A 7,917-nucleotide genomic window follows, 5' to 3' on the forward strand; every position below is an offset into this window, starting at 1 on the left:
TCTACTCTCCCTGGTGACTTTTTTCATCTGTCCTCTGCAAGCAGACATGAGAGCTGTCTTAAGGAAGTCAGGGCCATTGTTGATCTATATTGTACTGCAGAGATGACAGCAGTTTCCCTGTGAAACCTAGTAAGAAATACGCAGCAGCCCAATGCACAACGTACCCTCCAAAACAAGTTTTACAGAAAGAATTACACTTATCCCTACCATACATGATGCACTCTGATTTTCTTCTAGTCTATTTTTTGAATTAAAAATTAAAAATTTCTAGTCTATTTAATTTTTTGAATTAAAAATTAATTCAAAATGGTTGCATCCTCAATAACTGATTTTATAACCCATGAACAGATTTCAACCACAGTTTAAAAAACACTGCGCTTCAAAAGAAAAGCCCTCGGCTGGGGACAGATCAGCAGGGTTCAGAAAGCAGTAAAGTTGGAACCCCACTTTGCATCCTGGTGAGAACTTAAAGTCCCATCTCAGTCACAGCCAATCCGAGGCTCCAGCGGCACATGAAAAGCAACTTCTTTTGGGATTGAAGGCACATTGGCAGATTCTGCAGAGAAAGCTGGGGGCCAGTTGAGCCTGTGGATCCAGCACCACCTTGAATCCATAGAAAGACTGTGAAATTAATTTCCATTTATTTCATAAATAAATGTCCATGCTGGCAGGTTCAATTTGTCAGCATTCACTTACTGGGAATCACAATTACTTAGGACGGGCGTGGGGAATTCTTAAAGGTAGGAATCCACCCCAAGCCTGCTGAAAATCAAACTGTCAGAGGAAGACATGCATAGGTTTTGCGTACGTGTTTTTTAAAAGGTGTAGAAAATTCTGATGCCGCCCATCCACCAATGAACATTTGGGAACCAATTCACCACCAGACTTAGTGTAATTAAACCAAAGCAGGGACCCAGAGGCAATGCCGCACACCCAACCCACCACATTCAACCTGATCTCTGACAGCTTCTTTCTCCTTTGACGTTCAGAAGCATCTGGGGGCTCCTGGGGGCTCAGTGGCGATGATACGCTATGTTTGGTTTTGCTCCAGTCCTTGCGTGTGTCTGTGGCCACAGACTGGAGCACAGTGTGCTTACTACTTGACTTGACTTTTGAGGCTCTACAGAGGAGAATAATCATGTGTTATGGAAAGGCTAAGGTCTTTTTCTAGGTCCCCTCCCCCAGGACATCATCACAGGTCAAACACTGTTTCTGGGAAGGCCAGTGCCCCTTGAAGGTGCTCCCTGCTTCAGAAGTGCCTAAACACAGGAAACATGCCCTCAGACATGGGGGCTGCACTTTGTTATAAAACAGTTCTCATCCTATCCAGACACAAGAACATTCTAACATAATATCCCTGCAGTTCTTCCACAATTGGTCCCCAGAGCTTTGGAGGCAAAATGTCATCTGGGTGATGTCCTTTATCCTACAGCCATCATCGGGCTTCAGCTGCAAGCTGTGAACGTATATTAATCGCTCTCAGCAGCAGGTCCCTTTCTTCGAGAAATCTTCAGGTCCTGAGGCTTCCATCTGCCAGCCATGGGCCATGACTTCCTCTCTAGGGGTCAGCAAACTTCATCTGTAAAGGGCCAGTAAATATTTTAGGCTTTGCAGGCCATATGTTCTCGAGACTGTTAAATTCTGCTGTTGTAGCTTGAAAGCAGCCATTGACAATATGTAAATGAATGACCATGGCTGTTACCCAGTAAAACTCAATTTAAAATACAGGTAAGGCCAGGTGTGGTGGCTCAGGCCTGTAATCCCAGCACTTTGGGAGGCCAAGGCGGGTAGATCGCCTGAGGTCAGGAGTTCGAGACTAGCCTGGCCAACATAGAGAAACCCTATCTCTACTAAAAATACTAAAGTTAAGCTGGGCACAGCAGTGGGCACCTGTAATCCCAGCACTTTGGGAGGCTGAGGTGGGTGGATCACCTGAGGTCAGCAGTGCGAGACTAGCCTGGCCAACATGGTGAGACCCCATCTCTACTAAAAATACAAAATTAGCTGGGTGTGGTGGCACATGCCTGTAATCCTAGCTACTCAAGAGGCAAGGCTGGAGAATCACTTGAACCCAGGAGGCAGAGGTTACAGTGAGCTGAGATTGCACCATTGCACTCCAGCCTGGACAACAAGAATGAAACTCCATCTCAAAAAAAAAATTAGCCGGGCTTGGTGGCACATGCCTGAAATCCCAGTTACTGGGGAGGCTGAGGTGGGAGGATCCCTTGAACCAGGGAGTTTGAGGTTGCAGTGAGCTATGATAGTGCCACTGCACTCCAGCCTGGGTAACAGAGCAAGACTCTGTCTTAAAAAAAAAAAAAAAAGAAAAATCCCCAGGTATAATCCAGATCTAGTGAATCAGAAACTCTGGGGGTGGGGCCAATAGTATGGGTTTTAGAAGCCTTCCAGGTGATTCTTCTGCAAGCTCAAATTGGAGAACCCTGCTCTCAGACTGGTGCCAAACCCGTCTGCTCCAGAGAGTTTTTGGTGGTTAGCCATACCTCTGGACAGTCTCTTCCCCTTCCACCCTCACAAATTTAAGTACACCCTTAGTACTTAATTAACTCTTATGTACCTAGAGATTTGCTCTCAGCTTGTTTCATGTTTATTTTGTCTCCTAGTTAGATTGAAACCCGTTGAAGGTACAGTCTGTGTGTGACTCCTTCCATCTCTATCCCGCCACTGATCGATTTTAAGCATTTAATAAAGGCAAGGAAGGCCTTCACCTTTATTAACTTTTTTGAAAAATCTGTGCTTAACTATTTTCAGAATTTTCAGCCCACAATTCACTTTCAAAAATACACATTAAATGCCTACTCTGTGCCAGGCCCTGTTTTAAGGCACAAGTCCTGGCCTTCATGGAACTTATATTCCAGTCAGGGAGACATAATAAGCACATAAATTATCAATAAATACTATGAAGAAAAATAAAGCAAGATAATACAATGGCGACTGGCGGGGTGACAGATTTTAAACAGCCTGGTCAGAGCAAGGCCAAGAAGAGAGCACTGCAGTTTTAGGACCTAAAAGAGAATATGCAGGCCTTTTATGTTCTCTCTTTACAGATCAAGCCTAACAGTACTTGTTTCAGTATTAGGCAGGTTAGAATGCCCTGTGCTGCAGGAACAACAACAAAAGCTCAGTGGCTTTGCAGGTAAACGTTCACTTCTCTCACACACAAGTCGAATGCAGGCTGGTGAGGGCTTCCCTCCACGTGTTGGCTCAGTTGTCCGGGTTCTGCTGCCATCCCAACACTAGGTCGCCTGTGCACAGAGAAATGCCGGAGGATGACAGCTCCCCCTTTTAGTGATTCACTTTTTCATTTACAAGAAATCTCCAGGTGTGTTTTGCCTCAGCCAGTCCTAGGGTATGGCAGGTGACACCTCCGACCCTCTCGGAAGCACACCCAGGGCGGAGGGAATGATGTTGGGAGAATAGTAGAAATTTCTTCGGTTCCAAAATCCGTATTGCTTCCTTATGGGAAAGGGCTTATTTTTCCTTGTTTTCCATCTGGCTATTACCATTTTGATAGCCTCTCTTCAGGCTAGATAAGCCGGGGGTGTCAGGGACAGATGAGAGAAGAAAAGAGGTACATTTCTGGTGACAAGGCACAAATAGGCTTGTCAGGGAGCGAGACGCACACGCAGGATAAGGGCTCTCCGTGATGTGGAATGAGCCTGTCTTTGGAGCTCGGTAAGGCGGAAAGCCAGGTGGGCTGGAGCCCCACCCTTTCCTGCGCTCCCAGGCTGAGGCTCCTGAAGGCTTCGGGAGCACAGCAGCACCTTGTTGACCCGCAGCACCCTGCCTGCTTGGCCTGGTCTCTTCACGCTGCCGCTCAGTGCACAATTGAATTTTCCTACTGAGGAAGTTGGTGGCTGCTGGAACACGCAACGATGTTCAATATGATGATGAACAAAAAGTATCTGCAATTAGACGTAACTCCACAGCACTGGTGTTTGCTGTCTCTTAAAGGAGGTTATTTGGAAAAAAACGAAGAGGAGTTGATGACATTGTTCCGAGCTCTGCATATGGGAACATTTGGACTTTTTACACAGTAGGAAAACATTTCATTTGTCCCCTGCCTATACAGCCCAAGCTCCTGTCTGGGTGTTTCTTCCTATTTTTCAGCAAGTGCTGCAAATAGGCAAAGGATGGCAAAGGAACAGCAACCCTCCCCTGTGGATCGGGGCCATTCACGGTTAGAGTCACCAAACCTGTATTTCAGGGGACATCTTTCCAGCTCCCAATCTCCCAGCTTGGCCGGCTGCCCTGAAAAGGGACTGAGACTTGGCTGTGGGAAAGACATGGCTCCCTTTCAGGCTGAGTGAAACCCCTAAGAGTCTCTCCCGTTTTCTAATATCAGGGCTTGCTACCCGAGCTCATTGTTTGTTAGTGTTGGAAAAGTTTCCTGCTGCTTTCCAACCTGGCCCATCTACCCCGGGGCTGAGAAGGGGAAAAGTCGCTGATGTCATAACCCAGCTTGATTTTGCTGCCAGTGGCAAGGGGGGTGGGAGGAAGCCAGCGAGCAGCCTTCCCTGGGGCAGCAATGACGGCAGGAGGCCAAGGCCGGCCAGCCGTGCAAAATAGGCTGCAAATCTTCATAACAAAAAAGCCACCCTTGACAACATATCCCTAGGGTGCGGGGGGCCTCTTTATGCCTTTGTCTATCTGTATGTCTCTCTCTCTCTCTCTGTCTCTCCATTTCTCTGTGTATTTTTCTGTCTCTGTCTCTCTGTGTCTGTTCCTCTCTGTCTCTGTTTCTGTCTCTTTCTCTTGCTAAGGAACAGCTCTTGCCACTTTATAGTGGCAAGACTACTTATTCTCTGTTTTGAAATGCAGAATATGCCAGGGATTGGGGTATCTAGCACATCACCTCTTCAGACTTCATGCACTGCGCCCACAGTGCCCCGCTGCAGGCCTGTGCTGGGCTGGACAAGCCTTCCCTCCATCCCTCCCCAGGCCTAGGTGGCCAGTGTGCCCTCCCTGCAGAAGCCGGTCTCCCTTCCCCTCTCCCTCCATGCTCCCTACTGACCTCTTCCCGCAGCCAGGGAGCATCTGGGGCAAATGCAAACAGTTCTTTGGTCTGCTTATTTGCTTTTCTTAGTGCAAAGGTGGAGGAAGAATGTGGTTAGTGCAGCCACCATGGCTGCCAGGGACAAAGTCGGTTCTGGGGAAGCGGAGCGCCAGAGCTTGCCAGCCCAGCAGCCAGCCCTGCTGGAGGGCCCCCAAGCCAGGATCCTGTCAGTCTCCATCTAGAAACCATACAGAAAGCACTTTTGTGAATGTTAACCGAAAAGGTCCCCCTGTGATGGCTGTGCTGTAAATCAAAGTAGACAGTGTGGGGTGGGGGCGGGGCACACGTCTTGTCTCTGGAGCCATCACAAAGCAGGGAGGGGGTGCTCCTTCAACTCTCAGGTGGGGGCTGGAGCTCCCCGCTAGTCCATGCTAGGGAAAGGTTTTTAGGGCCTGGAGTCACCCAGGACCCATCTCTGTCCAGGGGCCGCTGTGTAATATTCACCATTAATCCTACACATCTGGGAAGCATTCTCCTGCTAAAGATAAGATAAAGTCCAAATGATTTGTGTTGGGGGCTGGCTGGGGGGCTGGGGGGAGGCCAGGCCTGGAAGGCTGGGCGCACAGGAGCACCCTAACCGGCAAGCAGGGGACGCAGCCTCCGCGGCAGACTCCCACAGTCTGTCCGTGTTGCCGGGCAGATTCCCTAAGCATGGTGCACTGAGGTGCAGCAGGGAATCTGGAAAATTATTTTGCTTTACACAATGGAGACTGTGTTATTTAAGTTTAAAATACCATGGGGGAGGAAGGTAAGCATAATCAGCTTTATAAGAGAACAAGCAGGCAGGGGAGCTTTTCCCAGATTCCACCCTTTTGTTAAATCTCTGAGGTTTCCAGAATGTAGTTCTTCCTCGCTCCTGCCGCCTCCCACCTGCCTTCCTCACTCTCCCCTCTCCCTCTCTGCCTTTCTCTGTGTCTGTGCCTCTATAACAATAAAAATCATCAACGCAGCCATTGCTGTGAGCAAGGTACTGTTCCAAGTGCTTTTCAGATCACGTAACCCCCAAAACTCTATGAGGAAGGTTCTGCCTTCTTCTCTGCATTGCACTCTCTTTCTCTCCTGCTGCCTCTGTCTCTCTCATACACACACTCACCCCCTGACACACACACACACACAAACACACCCCTTAGGCCTCTCTGTATCACCTCCACACACTCACACACATACCCACAGTCTTGTCCACACCGATAAGATGCAGTTCACCTCCACCGGGAGGGACAGCCTCAGAGCCTAAAGAACGCCAGCCTTCGCACTCCTGCGCTCGGAGGTTCTCCTGAGCTACCTGAGGCTGCAGTGGCTCTGAAGGCCTCAGTACTCAGACCTCCCTGAACTTGGTTCAAGATCGTGAACAAGAAAGCAAGCTCTACTCCTGCTGACTCTACCTGCCAGGCTGCCCAGCCTAGCAGGGCCAAGGCAGGGTCTACTCTCTCTTCTGTCCTTGGCACTGCTCTGACCTTTGAGGGGAGAGAGAGGCAGCCAGAGGTGAGAGGGAAAACAAAAGAAGACTCTGGTTTCCAGCAGCAGCACTGACTAGAGAACAGGGAAGCAGGGATTCTGGTCCCGGCCATGCCCCTCACTGCACCTGGACAGCGGGCAGGACATTTAGTCTCCGTGGGTTTTCATTTCTCTCACAGGAAGATGGATTATCCCCATTTTTATTTTAGAGGCAGTCAGAGAAGCCCAGTGTAAAAATACAAAGGAGGGGCAGACTCTGTGCAGCCCAGCCTTCACCCTCCTTCTGGAGCAGCCCTTTCCAGACTTGCTCACTGAATAAATCCTGCTGGGGCACAGACTGTGTGCCCATCCATGGCATCAGGGGGTGCAGTGCCGAGCACCACTCCCTATTCCCCAGAAACTTATAGCCGAGAGGAGGGAAACAGGTGAGCCAATCAACACGCTCTCCCTAATGGTGACATAAACTAACAAGGGGCAGTGTGCAAAGCACAGTGGATCAATTCAAGGAAAAGGGAGCTAAAACTGTCTATCTACTTCTAGGAATGTCCCCAAAAGAACTGAAAGAGGGACTTGGAGAGATTCTTGTACAGCCATGTTCATAGCGGCGTTATCCACTATAGCCAAGGGGCAGAAGCAACCCAGGTGTCCACCGACCGTAGAGGATGAACGGGTAAACTAAACGTGGCACATCCATACCATGGAAAACCATTCATCATTGAAAAAGAAGGACATTCTGACACATGCCCCCACATGGATGAACCTGGAGAACATTATGCTTAAGCGAAATAAGCCACTCACAAAAAGACAGATACTGTGTGATTCCACTTGCGTGAGGTAACTGGAGTGGTCCCATTTATAGAGACAGAAATGAAACAGTGGTTGCCAGCAGCTCAGGGGAGGAAGGAATGGGGAGTTGATGTTTCACGGGTACAGAGTTCTGGTTTGGGATTATAAGAACATTCCGGAAATGGGTGATGATGATGGTTGCACAATAATAAATATATTTAATGCCGCCAAATTGTACACTTAAACATGGCTAAGATGTTAAATTTATGTGCATTTCACCACAATTAAAAATAATAATTTTAAAAATTGTTGAGTATGTGTCCAAAAAGTGGCCAGGGTTTGGCAAGGGTTGAGGGGGAGAAGGAGAAATGACGCTGCCCAGACCACTATGATAAGGCCCGAGGCCTGCCTCCGCTCCCCCGGCGTGAGGCCAAAGGGCCTTTGCACATGCTCTTCCTTTCACCCAATGCTTTTCCCCTCAATATTTCCATGACTCAAATTCACTCAGCTCTTTCTTCAAATGTCACTCCTCAAAAAGCCCTCACTGACACCACTATTATAAAGCATGTACATGCACGCGCACACACACACACACACCACAC

General features: G+C 48.6%; 1 long non-coding RNA gene across 1 annotated transcript; it reads right to left on the reverse strand.

Moving 5' to 3' along the window:
* Positions 1–873: 873 nt before the first annotated feature.
* LOC115835184 lies at positions 874–6,613 on the reverse strand. The gene is made up of 2 exons (XR_004030163.1): positions 6,242–6,613; positions 874–1,579 (listed from the first exon to the last, which is right to left on the reverse strand). It is a non-coding gene; the product is annotated as an uncharacterized LOC115835184 (long non-coding RNA).
* Between the last annotated feature and the right edge of the window lie 1,304 nt (positions 6,614–7,917).

Source organism: Nomascus leucogenys, chromosome 5 (genome assembly GCF_006542625.1).
Source record: "Nomascus leucogenys isolate Asia chromosome 5, Asia_NLE_v1, whole genome shotgun sequence".
NCBI lineage: Eukaryota > Metazoa > Chordata > Mammalia > Primates > Hylobatidae > Nomascus > Nomascus leucogenys.